Raw genomic sequence first — 20,180 nt, forward strand, 5'->3', positions numbered from 1 at the left:
TAAGGTTTGCTTACTATAAGACAGACACTGGGGATCAGCCAGGTGGCGCAGCAGTTAAGTTCGCAAGTTCCGCTTCGGCGGCCCAGGGTTCACAGATTCGGATCCCGGGTACGGACATGGCATCGCTTGGCAAGTCATGCAGTGGTAGGCGTCCCACATATAAAGGAGAGGAAGATGGGCACAGATGTTAGCTCAAGGCCAGTCTTCCTCAGCAAAAAGAGGAGGATTGGCAGCAGTTAGCTCAGGGCTAATCTTCCTCAAAAAAAAAAAAAAAAGACACTGTAATGGATTTTGGGGATACAAAGGCAAATAACACGAGGCCCCTGTTCTCCAGGAGCTCACAGTCAAGGGCAGAGAGGTAGGAAAAAATGACAATAAGTTGCCATATGTGCTTTAGAATAGCTGGTGGGGAGGTCAGGAAACATTTCAGAAAGGAAGAGACACTGAGGTGAGTCATAAAACACTGAGGATATGTTCATCTGGCAGACAAAGGTGGAGTGCATGCATGTGTGTACATCTTTTCGGGGGAGGTACAGAACATTCTAACAAAAGGAGCAGCCTGTGCAAAGTACCCCATGGTAAAATAGCGTGCCCAGATGTACTGTATCCCAGATGCACTGAATTATATCCTTCTTCATGGAGTCAGGCAAATTGATGTCAATACGTTAAATCCTGACTTCCGCATTTGCAAGTTTCGAAAAGAAATTTGACCTCTTTCTTTGGCAGCATGATAGCCCTTAACCTCTTTGTCAGGAGATCTTTTCCTATACCTGCACCCCACAGCATCCTCCAGAGTTGGGAAAGATCTCCCAAGCTGAGAGTGATAATTATTCAAGGTAAGACGGGAAACTGCCTTCCACAATAAACCTCACCGAGAACGTGCCAACTTGTTTGGCTGACCCAAAATGGGCAAACACATTTTGGAATAGACAAGCTTTTCCTATGTTGGATGTTCCCAACTTAAGAGCAGAATTCCCAAGACATTTTCAGTTAAGCCAAAGTTTCTGCAAACCCTTCTGTGAACAGAAAGCAGACTTCCAGGCTCTGTGATATGTAACTCTGGGTCCCATGTATCAACGACCCCATATAGTAACTAAAGAATACCTTACACTGATATATCCCTTACAATTTATGAAAATATATTAAACATGTTAATTCATAGGATAATTCTAGGATAAGAAGGTCAAGTGGTCTCTTGACTAACTGAGGAGAAATAGAACTCTGCGACATGACCAATGTCACACAGCTAGCAAGTTACAGAGCCAGGATCAGAACACAGTCCTTTAATTTGAGACCTGAGTTCATAAGCTAGAATCTACATTTTGTAATAACTATGGTTTTGTTTTTCTCACATGACAAGTCCAGAGGTGGGCAGTTCAAGACTGCTACAGTGACTGAGTGACGCTGACAGGAACTGAAGTTCTTCTGTCTGTCTCCTCCACCTTCCTTACCACACAGGCCTTTGTCCCCTCCCGGTCACCAAATGGCTGCTGCAATTTCAGGCTTCAAGCTTGTTCTCTAGGAATGAAAGAGGTGGTGGAGGTGGGGTACAGGGACTAAAGGGGCAAAAGCCGAGCCTGGCTCTTTCTGAAGGATACATAAATGCTTTCCTGAAGTCTCACCGGGGGACCCTGTTGACACCTGCTTGGCCAGAAACGTGTTACATGATCTCTAGCTGCTTGGGACAGTGAGAAAAAAGAGTTTTGCTTTTGGATTCCTAAAGAAGAAAAAGGCAAGGGAAGAGAGGGTATTGAAAGGGTCCTGAGTAAGGTAACTATCTACCATGTACATCACTGAGCTACATGTGGTCAGCTTTTTAAATATCATAGCTTAACTTCCATTAGATATAAATTATTATTACATAGAATGTATTATTATGCAGATATTATATATTATATAGATTATATATATATAACATGTATTACTATATAGAATATATATCTGATTGTAGGTAGGGAGGTGAAGCTTGGAATATCAGAATATTTTGAATTAAAAAAATACAATCTTGCCCCTTCTTGTTTTGGCTGTTGCACAGAGATTACTCAAATCTAGGATTCTTCAAACTTGCCATTAATATATCTGTTTTATACTCCTCTCTCTTTTCTTTTATAGAAATCTAAAAACATACAAAGTACAGAGGACACTGTCATGAGCCCCCTATCGACCACCTGCAACAATTATCATTTTGCCAACCCTGTTTTATCTCTCCCTCCCTTTTTCCTCTGGAATGTTTTAAGCAAATTAGTTCCATTTAGGTATACCAAAAGGAATTATCCCTGTATGCTTGAGCTGTCATTTTTCTTCTTCACACAAGAGACTCTACAAGAATTTTAACGTGATTTTGAAAAAAAATTAACCAATGGAAAAATGATTTGGAAATTTTGCTTCTCTCTCTTTCATAATAATCTGACCTCTTGTTACACAAGAGTAACAACAAATTGGAGAAAAGGAGAGAAATAAATTTAAAAACTGAGAAGCTAAATTTTGAAGGAAGTGGCTAGCTAAGCAGAGTTCCCACAGCCCTCCGAGGGGTGCCTGTCACCTCTCACGCACAGAGCAGGGTTCACCCCCCACTCCCCACCACTTAAAATCTAGGTCACAGTCATGTGTCATTAAAGTATCACTGACAGGTAACAAATATAGTAATTAGTATTCTATTCAGGGTTATATTCTTTAACATTAAAAAAAATTTCTAAATCTCAAACCACATGCTAGAAGGTAGTTTAATAGAAACTGCCACAATATCCTAGATGAGAAACTGTTCAAACGAGAAACTGGCCCCTCCTTCTCTCTTAGAGATTTGATTACTTTGACCTGCTGCTACCTTATCATTTAAGACAAACAATCCAGAGTGTTAACAACTATTCCCAATTCAATAAATACATTATGTAGTTAGTCATTGGGTGCAATGTTATCCATTTGTTCAGCCATTCGTTCATTCACTGAACATTTCTCAGGTCCCATGTATACCTCATCACTAAACACTTTAAGGATGAAGACCTGAGTAAGGAACCATAATCGCGTCTCTGCTTTCATAAAGCTGAGCAAACTCACATCCTAAAAGCTCTATGTGGGAGTCAGGTAATAACTGGTTGTTCTCTAAGCGCCTGGAGAGTAGAAATGCTAATCAGAAAGTGTGTTTGCAAAAAGGCATAGTGGCAGGATCGTGGGGTGGGGAATGGGCCTGGCTGGAAGGATCTCTATATGTGTATTTTTATCATCCATGTGTTGGATGAAGCGGAGAGCTGCCAGATAGCTTCTTTTCGACAGCTTGGAGTTACTGTTGGGAACAGATCCATGTATGGAAGCGAAAGCCGAAAGGCACAGATAAGCAGAGATCCAGCTATGCAAACCATGTTTAGAGACACTTAAAGGACAAGCATCCCAGGTCCTTGCTTTCTGGTAAATTTGAAGAAGCCATCATACCGGGTCTTTTTCCATATCCAGCCCATGCCGACTGAACAGCCCAGGCTTGACAGAGGTAGGTGCAGGGCTTTTGTGATGAAACTTATCTAAAGGATCATTCACGAATATTCCGTCCCGAGCTCTTACGTCCCTTAAGGGAAGCTGCCAGATAATATTTCGGAAAAAAGAAAGATTTGGGTTGGGGCTGGTGACAAAGAGGTATTTAACAGCTCTGCCTTCACAAGACAGGGCAGCTTGGTTACAGAAGGAAAGTGACAGCACAGAATTGCTGCCAAATATAATCCCTTTGTCCAGGGTCACTTACCGTTCAGATTTTTGTGGATATGCATCTCCCTCGATATTGCCAGCACCTTTGGAAGGGGCCACAGCTTCTCGTGGGTTCTGATACTGTGTTTTTAGGGTGGGGTAGGTAGGGTTTGCCCTTTTTCTTGCTTGCTCCTCTGAAGCCAGCATAATCTCACATGTGTGGCTAGTTCTTCCTTAGACATAGGAAGAGCTGCTTGTAAACGACATTATTATTTTTGGCAGCTGAAGTCATTTTTGCAGTGTTTCTCAGCAGATCGGAGGTTGATTACATCCTGTTCAAAAGATTCTTGGGTTGCTTTCACAAACATGGGGTCTTGCGCAAGTTGAAATTGCTGAAACCAGCTGTAAGCACTGGGCTATTCTCAGTACCTTTAACATTTTTCTTTCTTTCTATTTTGTTAATGACAAAACTTAGGAACTTGAGAGGAAATTTTTACGAAAGTTATTATAGCTTTGCCATCAGTGATGTTTTGGGAATAGTAGATTGTGGCAGAAGAACAAAAGCTATTTACTGTTTGTCTCTGGGGTCCAAAGAAAAACTATGAATGCGAAGATAGGAACAATACCAGCGTCTATGTGACTCTATTTTCTAGAATCCTTATTAACCCAGCCAAATCATAACAATTACACTTTGAAATGCTACTCGAGCTAATTATCAAGTTGTAATAATTAGACCATTAAAGCAGTTCTTTTAAAATTATTAGCAAATCAGTGAACTCTTGCCAAACACAAGTCAAAGAAAAATATCACAGGCCGCATCTATAAAATGTGTCTGTTTTTCCAAGATTGAATTAAAAGAATTTTTATACAAGATAATGGAATTTAAATTCAAAATTTCTCTTGTTGAGAACCATATGTCTATATTTCAAGTAAGAGTTGAACCAACTCTTCATTTACCTATAAGTTTTCAGTCTTATGGTATAGCATGAGAGGGAAGAAGAAAGAAAAATTGGATGTGATTTTTCTTTCCCTGATGACAAAACATGACATGGAAAATGATTAACAAACAAGTGTAAGAAAATAACAAAATAGTTTGTAATACTGACTAAGGAAATCTTCGGAAAAATTGTATAGCTGGGAAAGGCCATTCACTTAAGGTATAGAGCTGAAATGACTGTTTGTGGTTTCTTTCAAGTTGTAACTGCTCCATCATACCACAACAGTGGCAGAGAAAGAGAAAACATGGCTTTCTTTCAATAATAATACACTATAATTATTAAAATAGTTATAATACTAAAATATGGTTGTTTTTACTGAATCATTCCTTTTCGTTTCCAGTCTATTTACACTGACAACACATGAAATTAACAACACATTTAAACTTCCCCTTTCCTCATCTCTAAAATAGGGTATCTTACTTCACTTAAAAATACTAATATTCTGTATCTGCAAGAGAGAGACCGAGGCAATAAACCATGCCTTCTTTTTTTAAACTAACAGAGACAAGCTGTCATAACTTTAGCTAAAGTGGAACAGGCCTACAAAAGGATGGTTTTAAAATACTTAATTAAACACTACATACCAACTGGCTTTCCAAAAGGAATAGCACAGCAGGAGTTTTGGCAATTTTCAATATGTAAAAGGTTGTTATAAATTATGTCACTACTATTTGTGATCAGTGCAATGCATATATGACATCATCTACTGTTTTCTCATTTGCTTACTGCCAAGTACATTTCAAGTTGTGGATTCCTCGTGAGAAATGTGTGCTCCTGTTTTTCTTTGGGAAAGAAATTTAAGAAGTGTCATATAAGTAATAAGGAATGACCTACTGCTATTTTTGTACACGGTATGTCAACACCTATGGAAAAAATTGACAAAAAGTCAAGCTACTCGCTGTTTTGACTCATGACTTCTTAAGCATTCAGTGATGACTAAACCTGTAGAAAATCTTGAGGAGATTATATTTTTGAGAAGATAATTGGAAGTATTGACAGTTTCATGTGGGAAAAAAGTGCTCTATGCTATAGTTAGCTGAGGTATGAATCAAATTCATGGTGGCCAAAAATGATAGAAAAGTTGCAATTTGTCCTGAGAGCGTGGAGGACAGGTTTGAGGCTTATGTCTATAGGATACGGCCAGACTGGAGAGATCCTTGGCCTGATTGATGTGTTTTTAGGGGCTTTGATGGGGAATGATTTCCCTGAATGTAGGGGAGAGTTTGTATGAAAGTAAGAATAGATTTACTTTTCCAGAGGCATGGAAAATTTTGGCCGGCAGGAAAAGTCGTTAAGTTTTCAAGGAAACGATAGCATTCGTTACTCTAAAAATAATCCCCTTAGGAACTTTAAATAAAATAAAATTTTATCAGGTGATTCAAAACTGTGGGACATTGAGTGGTCCCAGACAAATCACTGAGGATTTCAAGATCTTTAAAAATGACAGAAGGCATGAGACTAGCGGACGGTACTGGAGAGGAATTTGAAGACCAGACAGGCTGTATACTGTCCCCAATGTCAACCAATGAAAGGGGAAGCTTCCCCAGCATCCAGACCACCTGGTCTTCTGATCAGCACTTGTCCACCCATGCTACACTTCTTTCAACTTCTTAATCTTAAAGTTACGTGATATTCTCAACAGCCTTTGTAAGATATTGGAAGAAAATTCCATGCCAGAGAATTTTTAAAGGTAGTTTTAAGGTCTCTAAAGTAATGAAAGGGGAACAAATTCCCATGGCACTTAGTGTTGCTGAGGAGAAAATGGCCTTTCCTATGCCACTGACTTCTTCCCCTGAGATGAGTCACGATTCTCAACTCTACACGTTAGAACCACTCACAGGGGCTGATGTTCACACTGCACCCCTGATGAACTGAATATGCTCACGGAGTCCAGGCAAGGACAGTTTATTTTTTAAATCTACCCCACGAAATTCTAATGTGAGCCAGGATTGAGAAACACTTCCTTTTTGCAATAAAAACATGGTAACCAGGTCAATTTATTTCAGCAGGAGGAGTTTAACAGAACCACAGCTGAAGACAAAAAAAAAAATGTGCTCTTTCCTCAAAAGGTGACTTTCTTGGAAGTTTTATGGATGTAATTTTTGCTGACAGGAAGCTTCTATTTAAAAGTTTCAGCAGATTTAAAAAGAAGTTTTCTCTATAATAAAGGATTCATATGGATCTATTTAACATATCTCATCCTCCTTAGCCTGAAACTCACATGAAGGCTAGCCACAATTACTGAAAGGTAAAATACATATATTTGTGAATGTGGCATTATGTTTCTTAACAACAGCTACTAAATAAAACTTGATATTGTTTTAGCAAATTATCAAACAGCTATCTTGAAAGGGTGTATTAATTTTGGATAGCATCAGTTTTCTAAGGAATAGGCAGATCATTACTTTTTGCCTCTTTCCTTTCTAAATGTCAAGAACTTTGGAGGAAGAGTATGAGATTTTATGCAGAAGCTATATTAATTTATTATATATCAAAATATGTGAATAAGAAACTAATGCTAGCCAAAATAACGAGAAAATATATGGGGCCACAAAAGACTCCTTCCTTTTAGGTAGGAAATGGAGACTGGACTCTCAGAATCCTGCAAAAAAAGATTCTGGATTGAATGCAGGTAGAGAGCAAATAAATAACGCCTTTAGATTTCAGCTCAGGGTAAAGAAGACTATTCAAGATAGTGGGTCAGAGCTATGACTGTAGAGCGGGGCTTGGAGTCAGATGCCTGAGTTTCCTTCTGGATCTTCAATTTAGTGTTAGCTGTATGACTTTGGACCGGTAACATCATCTCTGTAAGCCTCTCTTTCCTTTTCTGTAAATTGTTGACAACAGCAGCAAAAACAATAACGAAGTCTTTAAGTGGCAAAATGCAAAGGAAGAGTTTAGTGTAATGACCAATAAATGGTGGTACCATCTTTGTAAGCAATATTAAAATCAACTGGGTTTTTTTTAAGAGACTGATTTCCCCCCTAGAAATGTTAAACAGAAGAGTGATTACATTTAAGGAAAGTATAGAAGAATTCTTAAATGTCTTTCAATTCAATTTCTACAATCAACCCAGTGCTAATGTTGAGCATTTGGGAGATATTGATAAAACACTCTTGGATTAGTTGATTGTGAGCATTGAGTTCCTCCCCTACTCCAAATCATACCATGAAGGTGAGCCTGGAAACTATCATTTAAAATATCAAAAATCAATAAATGCAGATATATATCATGAACATTAGACATACAAAAAAACAATTTCAAAAACGAAGTCATATCGTAATAGAAGAGAAGGGCACCAGTTAACGAGACATTTCTTAAATCATTTCCTGAACACGGTGTGTTTTAGGTCGCGATAGAACAATCCATTGAATATTTACTTGATTCAGAGTAATGCATTATATTGCAATTAATAATAATATATAAGAGTAATTGTAACTCCATCCTGTAGTCTGTCCAGCAGCTTGCCCTCTGGCAAATAAGATGCAATCATAGATGAAATGATATTATAAACTATTATCAGTTGCAAGATATTGTTAAATTTCATATAAAGAAATATAATTTTAACACATTATTTCTTAATTTTACCACTGCTTTACCCATGCAGATAAAATATATAGTATAAAATAAAAAGTAATTTTGGTTAAAACCCTAAATTCTAGATTCAGACAAATCCATCAAATCGCAACTATGCTTCTTTTTGCCATGCTGGGCAAGTTACCAAATAACTATCTTGATGTGTGTTGAGCTCTACTATTTTCCAATCATGCTTCTAAGCAAGTCACATATGTTAATTTATTAATCCTAACACTCACCCCATAAGATAGGCAGCCATTTCACAGATAAAGAGTGATGCACAGAAAGGTTAAGTAATAAGCCCAGGGTAACACACCCACTGAACAGAAGAGCCGAGATTTGAAGCCTGTGCTTAGCCTCTGTGTTACATTGTCCCACAACTGTTTCTTGGTCTTTTGAAAATGGAAACAAATAAACTAATGTGTGAAAAAATTCATGAACAGAAAGTATTCAATGTAGTGTCTAAAAAGAAGTAAGAGCAAACTATGTTATTCTTCTCAGATTATTATCCATTTAATTTAATCTGTTTAATGAGTAGACTAGTCGTTTGAAACAGTGTTTCTGAGTATCAACTACATAAGAAATAATACTGATTGCTCTTTATAAACAAACATTTCCAAATTGTTGACTGGACATTTTTAAGAAATAGAGGTTAAACTATTATTTTGTGACTATACTCCATTATCTTCCTCTATCATATTACTATGTTTAATAAATGTGTGTCAAAATTTTTACATCCTTACCCCCAACTCTTCACTATTATGTAGCAAAGATGACTTTTATCAAAAATGATAAAATGAGCTATGAATCATTTAAATGAAAGTTATTATTGTTTTCAGAGACCCATATCACGTACATGTTACATCGCATTTAAATTGCAATTCATAAATCTAAAATGGAGAACAAGAACTCTACTTGACGTTCAACTTACATTTTAGATGATGCTTGTGAACATAGGACCTTCAGGAATTCAACATGCAATACACAATTTTCACCAATATTGTAGAGTTGTGTACTAGTTTAATGAAAATTATAATGAAATATATCTATGGCAATAAACAATTAACCATGGCAATAAAAATTATACAGAAATAGGTTCCTTTTTTTTTTTTTAAAGATTTTATTTTTCCTTTTTCTCCCCAAAGCCCCCCGGTACATAGTTGTAAATTCTTAGTTGTGGGTCCTTCCAGATGTGGCATGTGGGATGCCACCTCAGCGTGGCTTGATGAGCGGTGCCATGTCCATGCCCAGGATTCGAACCGACAAAACACTGGGCCATCTGCAGCAGAGCACGTGAACTTAACCACTTGGCCACGGGACCGGCCCCTGGGTTCCTTATTTTTTTGCAAAGAGAATGTAATGAGGCTTATCTCTTTTCTCTTCACATTTTATCATGTGTGTGCAAAGGGATACAGGTCAATTTCACCTACCACTCTATTTCTACTCTACCACACGTTCAAGATAATTTACTATATTGTTTCCCCAGAGATGATTTTGCTACTATTAATTTCAATATTGTATTGCCTTAAAAAGATAAATATTGAGTCAGGCCTTATAGCCTAGTGGTTAAATTTCAGCATGTTCTGCTTCAGTGGCCTAGGTTCAGTTCCTGGGCAAAGAGCTGCACCAATCGTCTGTTGGTGGCCATGCTGTGGCAGCAGCTCACACAGCAGAACTAGGACTTACAAGTAGAATATACAACTGTGTATTGGGGCTTTGGGGGAGGAACAAAACGGGGGGCGTGGAAAGAGAGGAAGATTGGCAATGATAGCTCAGGGTGAATCTTTGCTAGTAAAAAAAAAAAAAAAAAGATGAATATCCATGGTGATGCAAGTAGGGGAAAGGAAAAGCAAATGAAATTAGAGACCTAAATGAAAAATGGGATTCTTGAGGGGCTGGCCCCATGGCCAAGTGGTTAAGTTCGCACACTCCGCTGCAGGCGGCCCGGTGTTTCATTGGTTTGGATCCTGGGCTCGGACATGGCACTGCTCGTCGAGCCACGTTGAGGCGGCATCCCACATACCACAACTGGAAGGACCCACAACGAAGAATATACAACTATGTACTGGGGGGCTTTGGGGAGAAAAAGGAAAAATAAATGGGATTCTTGAACGTCCCATAAATCTATAGGCCCTGATAAGTAACATTTTTTAAACTATCAACAGTCAACAAGCATATCAATAATAAACAGCCATAGTAATTTGTTAAATTAAATCATGTAACTTCCTGAGCATTATAAAGCATTGAAAAACAAAAACACAGTATGCTAAACACCAGACAGCCAAAGTTTCATTACACAGAAACTAAATTTAAGTCACATTTATGTATTTAGCTTATGTTTAACACATGTGTCCCAAAGCCAAATTTTAGGCCTATGCTCTTTCGGGAAACACAGACTAAATAAATAACCAATATAAATAATGCACGTCCCAAAGCTCATTTTTCCCCTCAATAATCCATTTGGGTCTAGCTAAAATAAAATACGCCCGATTTACTGGATAATTTTATCTATTTTCAAGGGAATATATAATAAATATTCATTAAGCAGTCTGAGAACCAGATCGCCAAAAGTTCCCCAGGGTTGTAACCTTCCAAACCACATTCTTCAAAATGTGGTCTGAGAAAGAGTTATTCTGCAACATCTTTGGTGAAATAAAAGGTCCAGTTGTCAAAAGACAGCATCTATGAAATGTATAAAACGCTTCTCCTCTCAGATATTCAGAGGGCACACTAACATGTCACCAGCCCTGAGAAATTCTGCAGAAAGATAATCTGGATATGACCTTGTTGTTATGTTAAATGATGGTTTAGAATCCAGACAAGCTGTCGCTGATTGTCCTCCCTGACCTTGCAGCATCCATGGCAGGCATCAGTCATGTCCTCCTTACTGATTGAGCCTAGGTTAGTCTTAGAGTCACTCAATAGATTGTTGTAGGCAGCCACCACTAATCGACCAGAGCTAATACATGTGACGAAAGGTGGCTGTCATTTAATCATAGACAGACCTCTGGAAAGGGTTAACTTGACATTAGTTCTTTCTCTCAAAGAATTAATTTGACGTGGGCCTACAGTTTTAACATGAAGGACAAGCTATTCAATGGGTCTCTATGTGAAGAGTAAGAAGATGCTTAGTTTACAGATGTTTATTTGAGCTCCATCTTTAACAGCTGCATCCATATACACGCATCAGTGTTCTAAAAGCAGGCCCAGTGGCAAAGTGGTTAAGTTTCCATGCTCTACTTCCGCAGTCTGGGGTTTGCAGGTTCGGATCCCGGGTGCAGACTTACACACTGCTCCTCAAGCCATGCTGTGGTGGCATCCCACATTCAAAATAGTGGCAGTCTGGCACAGATGTTAGCTCAGTGATGATCTTCCTCAAGCAAAAAAGAAAAAATAACAGTATAGAAAAGTCTTTTGATGTTGATTTTGTTGTTGTTGGGGGTGATAAATTCACAAATCAAATGTTCTCTTTTGATTTAGATTCAGCCTACTGTAGAAGATGTTTGTGAGTTTGTGTGTTTGTGTATTTGTATGCCAGTGTGCTTTTTCATTGTATTCCCAGAACACCTGTAACTGAGCTCTGTCAGCACATCGCACCAGTGTGATTGTGTGACTCTGTCGCCAGACTCATTGAGTACTCTGAGCTGTGTTACATACCAGGAGACACAGCCCTGAAGAACTTGGAATCTGAGGGGGCAGAGACTCACAGAAACAGACTGTTGCAAAGCAGTTTAATAGGAACTATGAGAAGGTTGATAGCACAGGGCAGTGGGGATGCGGGTGGAGGCGGCAGCATATGCAAAAGTCTGGAGGAAAGAGGAAAAGATGCCACATTGGGGATGGGAAACTACATATTGTTCAGCATTGCAAGAGGTGGCTTTTTGGTTGTTTTGCTTTGATCTTCTTGCTCTTTACTGAAGTATGATATACCTACAGAAACATGAGGCTCTGCAGTTCAGTGGATTTTCATGAATGCAATTCACTCAGATGTCTATGTACCCAGCACTTGAATCAAGAAACAGAACCATTCTCAGCACCTCAGAACGCCCCCTGGTAACGCTTTCTGGACCCTGTGCCCCTCGAGAGAAAGCACCAGACTGCTCCCTCTCTATGTTTTGCTCTTGCTGAGTTTTGAGGTGTGAGATAGCCAGAGATGGGACTGGACAGGAGAAGGCAGGAAAAATCTCCTTCATCTTGTTAAGAAGGTGGAACTTTGTTCTGAAGGCAGTGGCAGGGGAACGGGAGGTGGGCGGGGCCTAGAAGGGTTCTAACCAGGAATGTGACTAGATTTGTGGCACCTCTTAATTTTCTATCTGCACTACCATTTCCCAACACAAAGCAGATAATTAATATTTGATGAATAATTGAGTGAATAAATGAATATTCTTTATTCACTCGAAGTAATGTATTTACTATTCAAAATTATGTAAAAGTATTCAAATACTCTAATAAATCACAGATGTGCTAAGGGGATATAAAAAAGAATTTTTAAACACTTACTTCATTCTTATTGTAAGTACCTCTGAGATGAGGCACATAATATGTTTAGTTGCTATCACCTGGTAATTACTCAGTAAATATTAGCTATTATTATCATTCGTTCAGTAAGCATTTATTGAGTATCTACTATTTCCAAACGCTGTCCTTCTGTATATAAAATGATGACTGAGACATAGTCCTTTCTCTCAAAGAATTTATTAATAAAGGTCCAGGATGTAAAGTTAAAGAAGACAATAATTCCAGAGTTCGATAACAAGATAATAGTCCAGAATAAGTCAAAAGCAAGATAAAGCTGGGAGGGAAGGTGGAAGTCAGGCTACAAGGTTTGTGCCTTCTTCAGTGGGTCAAATGTGTGATGTCTGATGAAAGAGAAGATACTTTGGGAAGATGTGTTCTAGCAACAGTGAGGAGCCCAGTGAGGCTGGATGAAAAGCAGGAGAGTGGTAACAACTTACATCAGAGAAATAGCCAGCAGCTAATTCATTAGGTCTTTGAAGCCCACAGATTTGGGAGACTCAGTTAGGGGATTTCAGTTCTGAGGGTGCTAGGAATCCATTGGAGGATTACGAACTGAGAAGTGACATGAACTAATTGACATTTTTTAGAAGTTCATTTAAACTTAGGCTACAGTAGGGAGGATAAACTGTAGACAGGCAACCAAAAGAAAAGCAGGTAATAATAATAGATACCTTATAGGTCAAGTGTCTATATAATTGGTCATCAGAACATTTTTGAGAGTAAAAGGGGGAACTATTAATAATTACACTGGATCAATGGCAATGCACTGGGAATATCCCAGGCAAACTGGGACATATGCTTGTCCTAATTAAAGGGCTGTTTTCAAGAATAAATGAATACTGAGTAGGTGTTCAAAGAAAAGCAGCTAAAATTAACAGCTACCAAACTCTTTTACCAAATACTAGATTTATAACATATTAATGGGCTACAGACTAAAAATAATTCTATGAAAGAATAAACTAGGAACTACTAGGTTAAACCCAGTTAAATTAATTCCTTACTGAAGGAGTTCTTGGAGGTTTTAATAAGCTTGGGAATATCTAAGCACTGTTTATGGTATGCAGTGTTTCTCAAAGTCATTTGTTCATAGATCTTATTTTTTCAAGGAGATAATTAATATCTTGTGACTCCAGCCTTCCACGGAATTCAATATGGGGAATAATGATCCAGGAAAAAGGTATAGTTCAGGGATAGAGCAGAATGGCTGATGAATGTGATTCCAAGATTTGATCCAGAAATTTTCGTTGGACCGCAGGGTAGATAACTCAGTGGTGTGAGGGACCCCAAACCACAATTTAGAAGCAGTGGCTCACTGATTTAGCTGCTACCAAAATGTCAAGCTTGTTCTGATCTCCTGAAGACACAAAGAAACCTTTTCCCACTTTCCATGAAAATCTAATATTTGCTTTGTGCTTGTGGTTCTATGGACTTCAGTTGATGCCTGGGAATTTTTAAAAGTAAAAGCTTCAGGGCCAGCCCGGTGGCACAGTGGTTAATTTTGCATGTTCCACTTCGGTGGCCTGGGGTACACTGTTAGGATCCTGGGTGCGGACATGGCACCACTCATCAAGCCAGGCTGTGGCAGGCGTCCCACATATAAAGTAGAAGAAGATGGGCACGGATGTTAGCTCAGGGCCAGTCTTTCTCAGCAAAAAGAGAAGAATTGGCAGCAGATGTTAGCTCAGGGCTGATCTTCCTCAAAAAATAAAAAAAGTAAAAGCTTCTTGGTGCTCTTTCTTTCTCCCCCAGTAAAGACTTGGGATCAGAGTCAAGGACAGTGAGCTAGAAAAACAGATTCTGAATTGCCATTGACACAGAGGCCAGAAACATAGATGAAAAACTGAAGTATGCAAAGTGTGAAGGCAGGAAGATGAGCTCAGAAATGAAAAAATTACCTAACCATGTCAGATATCCAAGTAGAAGGTTGTCCTGGGTCCCAGGTGAAGGCTATTGCTTGCAGCTGACTTCCCATGCACTCTGATGGGAGTTACGTAGGTGAGCCAGCAACCAGAACACTGGGGAAACTGTCACCAACTCTAGACACTGGCTTACAAATGATCCATAAGCTTCTTAAAAAGTACCTCTATAAATTTCTTTTTCAACCTCATATTTCCTTATGGGGGAGGAATTACCCTCTCTGTTCCTAGAACTACTAATAACAATGGGAGCTAACACATACAGCAATTTCTATGTAAACTTTTGTCTGTGCTTTTATGTATATTAACTCATTAAATCCTGACAATAACCTTATGACCTGGATCCCATTATCATCCTCATTATCAGGTGAGGAAAATGAGACTGGGAGGGACCAAATATATCTGCCCAAGGTCGCACAGCTAATAAAAGTAGAACTGGACAAATCTGGCTCCACAGACAATGTCATTATCCACTTCACCATGGGCAAGTGCATCACAGAGATTAATGGAGAAAAGTACCTTCTTTTATCTAGTAATGGTAACGTCCTTATTCTAGTCCTTATGATCATATAGAACATGATTCCTATTCCAACTGACCTCCTCGGAAGTCTCTGAAGACCAGCAGTTACTGCTTTTCTCTTAAACTTTCTCTCTGGCTCCAGTTTCTTTAGAGGGTCCTCTTATGACATGTGTGAATTCCTGCTTACTCTAATGCCTGAAAACTTATCTTTGAATGTGGATTAATTTCTGTCTATTTTATTATTTATTTACTTGATGTGTTGAGTGGGTTGATTAGCCAAAACTCAGCCAAGAAGTACTTTGCAGTTAATTTTGAGGGCTCCAGGTGCAGGACCTATTAAATTTCATCTATTAAGATCTTTGTGGATCCTAAGTTTCATCCAGCCTGTTTCCATTCTTTGACTTTGATATCTATTGCAAACGTAGTGAGAATGGCTTTTATACCTTCATCCGATACTCTGACAAAGTATTTAGCCAAAGCCAAGGAGAGTATCATGCAGCGCCCCACTCACTCCCCCACTCACTCTCTATCCATCCCAACTCAGCAATCTTTGCACAGAGTTGTTTAGTAAGGATTCCACCTAATTGCATTATCAGTCTGTGCACGTTTCTCCATCTGGGCCAAAGTACTTTTGTGGAGTTATGTAAAATACTCTGAGGAAGGTCAGAAATCATGTGCCAACAGCACATCTTTGTCCAGCTAGTTTAAGATTCCTAAATGTTATGAGGTTAAGCTGACTTGACTTTGAACATTGAAACTATATTTGCTTATTTGCAATCTTATGGCTCCTCTTCCAATCTCCAGAGTTCTTCAAAGACTACTGACTGGTTCGGCGTTCTCTTTTAAAAAGTTTGCATATTTTGGAATGTAGTTTACTTATGCAAAGCATCTGAACAAATTTACAGCAGCCAGATACTGTCTTACCATCACTTATATCTTTGACTCTACTCTCTCATTACTAATGTTTACCATCCACTCTCCCACCCATCCATCCAACTGTCTATTTCACCCATTTCCGCAGATCCCCTGACTCAAATTTAATATGTTCAAAATTAAACATCATCTTTACTATCCACCTGACTAATCTTTCTGGCTTATCTAACTCTTTGATTAACCTTAAACCGAAAAATCAACTTAGACTCCTTTCCTTGACTTGCTGTCTCACCACCACAACAAATCAGTCCCCAGTTCCTATAGTTTATACCTCCTGAATATCCATCCATTACCACTGCCTTTTATAGTTTATTACATGAGTTACTGTAATAACATGTTAAGAGATGCCCTTCCTCTGGCCTGGCCACTCCCAACTATCCTCCAGTTTGTTGCCAAAGTGACCTTGCTAAAACACAATTTTGATCAGGCATACTCATATGTAAATGACACTTTTAATGACACCCCATAACTTCCAGGACAAAATCCAAATTTATTAGCTTAGTTCAAAGACCCTTGAAATTGTAGCCCTGCCTCCATCCCTAAGCTTGTCTCTCTTTATCTCCCAATAAACACTCTTTGTCCGGGATTCACCAAACTATTTACAATTCACTGAAATAGTGGAGTGGCTCAGATCTCCATTTTCTCACCTGTTCGTTACCTTCTTTCTTCAGTGTTTTTTCTCTTTTCAGTTAACAGCCTTGCTCTTGCTTTAAGACTCAATACAAGAACCCTTCTCTCTATGACACGCCCTGCCCCTTTATCCAATCCTGGTTTGTAGTCTCCCTTTGGGCTCCCACTGCACCCTGCATATAGCTCCTTGATAGTACCTAGTATTGTCAATGTGTATTTTTCTGACTCCTCGTTGGACTCTATGCAACTTGGGGCATGTACTTACCTTACTCATCTTTATCTCCGAAGGGCTTGGCACGGTGTCCAATGTGCAGTGGATGTAGTCCAAAATGTTTGTTGAAAAATGAAATGAATAAGTCAAAATAGTTCTCCTTGGATGAAGAACTAGTAGAAAATGTACTCTAAGAAGTTCTGTTTTTCTCTTGTCTTTCACATGCCCCAAGCAGGAGGTCTATCCCTTCCTCACTGAGCTCCAAACTCTGAAGCTAGTTTTAAGAATCCTATTTGTTCTTTACATTCTAAGGTCCACTTAACTAGCTTATAAACAGATTTTTGTTGCATTACTCATTCCTATGTTGAAAGCTGTGTGGGTTTTGGTAGCTGATTAACTCCAAAATATACAGTCTATTTATTGTAAGGCTACCCAACTCACCAATCTCAAAAGCTAGCAATCTCACCCGCCTCAAAGTGAGAGGACTTACACAGAAGAGAGGGTAATTGAAATCTTTGTCTTTTACATGAATATTCTCTTTTTGATTATTTTGCCTTCCAATATTCACCAATATTCCGAGAATACCTTTAAAAAAATCAATCCCTGGTTTATCTGGTTATAAAGTGCGAAAATAACACATGATGGTAGCAAGATGCTGCCACTAGCATTTTTAGCAACATTATCCAGATCTTGATCCAACTGTTTGAAGTGCTTGCCATGCAGCAGTATTTTCTCTCTTCAGAGAGTTCTGAAACCTTTTGGGTAATATTTTTAGAAATGGATTTTAATCAGACATCGCTTTAGTGGTGCCTCCATTTGGATCTGGAAACTGGTCTCAGTTTACCAGTGTGCATAAGCAGATGTGCCAAGTAAACCTAGTCAAGTAATCTGTTTATTTAGAGCAATGTGGATATCCTGTTTAGCTAACATCTAAAACTTAGGTAGCATCTCAGATTTGACTTAAGCTTTGTATTCTTCCTCTTATTAGAGTTGAAGTGTTTCCTTCCAGTGAGGAAAACAATGATAATGAGTAATGGGTGGGTGCCTCATAATTGCTCAAAAAGTGTTCCCCAGAGCTCTTCAAATGTAGCCCCAGTATGGGTCTGCTTTAGTTAAAAAAAAAAAAAAGATAAAATGATACCATTTGAGAACCAAATAATTTCTGGCATCTAACAACTGACTAATCCCTGAGGGTCCTTTATGACAAAGACCAACCCTATAAACAAAGGACGTAAGTCTTTAAACAGGCACAAGTTTCAATGCTTAGAGACTAAAAGGAAAATTTCTACCCTCAAAATCCTAAATCCTGGCTTCAAGTTCCAAGCAAATAGTTAGCAAGGCACTAATCTTCTCCAGACCTCGACTTTCTCTGTGAGATGAGGAAGCTGGACTTCATAACCACTGGAATGCCGCCTTGCTGTAAAGTTCATGGTCAAAAGTCGCATGAGACAATGGAGTAATAGACTCGTAAGAAAGCTCTCATTGTACACGTTGGTTGTTTATTCATTAACTGATAGATCTGTGATTTGCTCCTACACTCACTCTCTGTTCTTGATATTGCTTATCATTTTTACATAAATTGTCCTAGTCATTGTCATCTGATGAAAAAATAAGGAGGCATAATTGGAAAGGAAATAAAAACATGCTTTCAGGGGGACTAGCCCCGTGGTGCAGTGGTTAAGTTCACATGTTCTGCTTCGGCAGCCCGGGGTTCGCCGGTTCGGATCCTGGGTGCAGACACGGCACCACTTGGCAAGCCATGCTGTGGTAGGCGTCCCACATAGAAAGGAGAGGAAGATGGGCACAGATGTTAGCTCAGGGCCAGTCTTCCTCAGCAAAAAGAGGAGGATTGGCAGCAGTTATCTCAGGGCTAACCTTCCTCAAAAAAAAAAAAAAAACATGTTTTCAGGGTTTGTCCTGAACTTGGACCCTTCTCTTTTCTCCTACACATTTAATATAGGATATGTTCCTTAGAACATGCTTTCCTTTCAGACATAGCATAATAATAAAAATTATTACTATGACTACTGTTTGTTGAGCTACTACATTGTAAGCAGACAAGCCAGAATTTGAATGTATGTCTAAAATCCAACTCTAAAGTCTATGCTCTTCCCACCATGTCTTATGACTCAGATAATCATCATTCAAAATGGCAGATTTTCTTATCATGAACATGGAAGAAATCATGTCTATGAACAATCATAGAACTGTGTATCAACTGATACATAACTTTTCAACTTATCTTCACTTTATCATAGTGTTATGTTAAAGGCAAAAAGAGTACAAAATTGACAAATCTACTACCACATCTCATCTCCCAGCAGTGTGACTTTTCACTTCAGATTTAGCTTCAGTTTTTCATTTGAAAATGAACGATAATAATATAGACTTCGCTGATTTTGGGGTTTGTGGCCAAATGAGTTAATGGATATGAAAGCATAAAAACAAGATACATGACAATGAGTTCCCCTTCAATTCTCTCGCCTTGTATTTTCTTTAGAAAATACAAGTAAAATCATTAGAAAGACAGAGGCTCTTGCTTTTGATCCCAGCTCTGCCAACGGCTGACACAAATTACATTCATGAATGAATGACATGAACTTTTCCGAACATCCGCCAAAGGAAAGATGGAACTAAATAATCTCTAGGTTCCATTTAGCATTACATATTTATAATTTATTTAACCTCAAAAGCAATTTCTCATGCTTATGTTTCTTCTTTGGAATCTGAAGCTTATTTTTAGTGTTTGCACTAAAAACATTTTTCAAAAAGCTTTTGGATTGAGGACAAAAATATCCAGGTACCTAAAAGAAATTACAAGTTAAATGGATGAGTCACCAAAGGGCAGCAGGACAGCCAAACCTGTCAGGTCCATTTGTTATTAGAATGTGGACCAAAGGATTCAAATACTTGACTGCAGTGATTGCGGAGACCTGCAGAGGGGAGAAGGCACACACATTTGGGTAGATCAGGTCTAACCTCAAGTTTCTCATAGCTGCAAAGAGGGAAAAAGTATCAAGCAAAAAAAAAAGTTGGGAGAAAGAAAACGAAGGAGGAAACCCCATTACAAAGACAGAACATAGATACTGACAAGTTGTCCATTGACATAAATAATCTGGGAAAGATTTCTGGATTCTGAGGGAGGGAGAATTCGGACCTAGGCTCGGTTCTCCAACTCTCCAGTTCTGTGATCTTGGTAAATTTAT

The 20,180-nt window shown here is 38.7% G+C and overlaps 1 protein-coding gene across 6 annotated transcripts in view; it reads left to right on the forward strand.

The window, feature by feature from the left end:
* SLC8A1 (solute carrier family 8 member A1) overlaps positions 1–20,180 on the forward strand; it is a 399,887-nt gene that overhangs the window by 10,394 nt on the left and 369,313 nt on the right. For 3 of the 6 annotated variants that reach the window (XM_070512198.1, XM_014832917.3, XM_014832919.3), the window contains exon 1: positions 3,223–3,481. The exons of 1 other annotated variant lie outside the window; for it this stretch is intronic. The gene's annotated coding sequence lies outside the window, so the exon portion shown is untranslated. Of the gene's footprint in view, positions 1–3,221; positions 3,482–20,180 lie in introns of those variants that run through there. 2 more of the 6 variants (XM_070512199.1, XM_070512200.1) reach the window with 1 other exon arrangement.

The sequence above is a fragment of the Equus asinus genome, chromosome 6 (genome assembly GCF_041296235.1).
Source record: "Equus asinus isolate D_3611 breed Donkey chromosome 6, EquAss-T2T_v2, whole genome shotgun sequence".
NCBI lineage: Eukaryota > Metazoa > Chordata > Mammalia > Perissodactyla > Equidae > Equus > Equus asinus.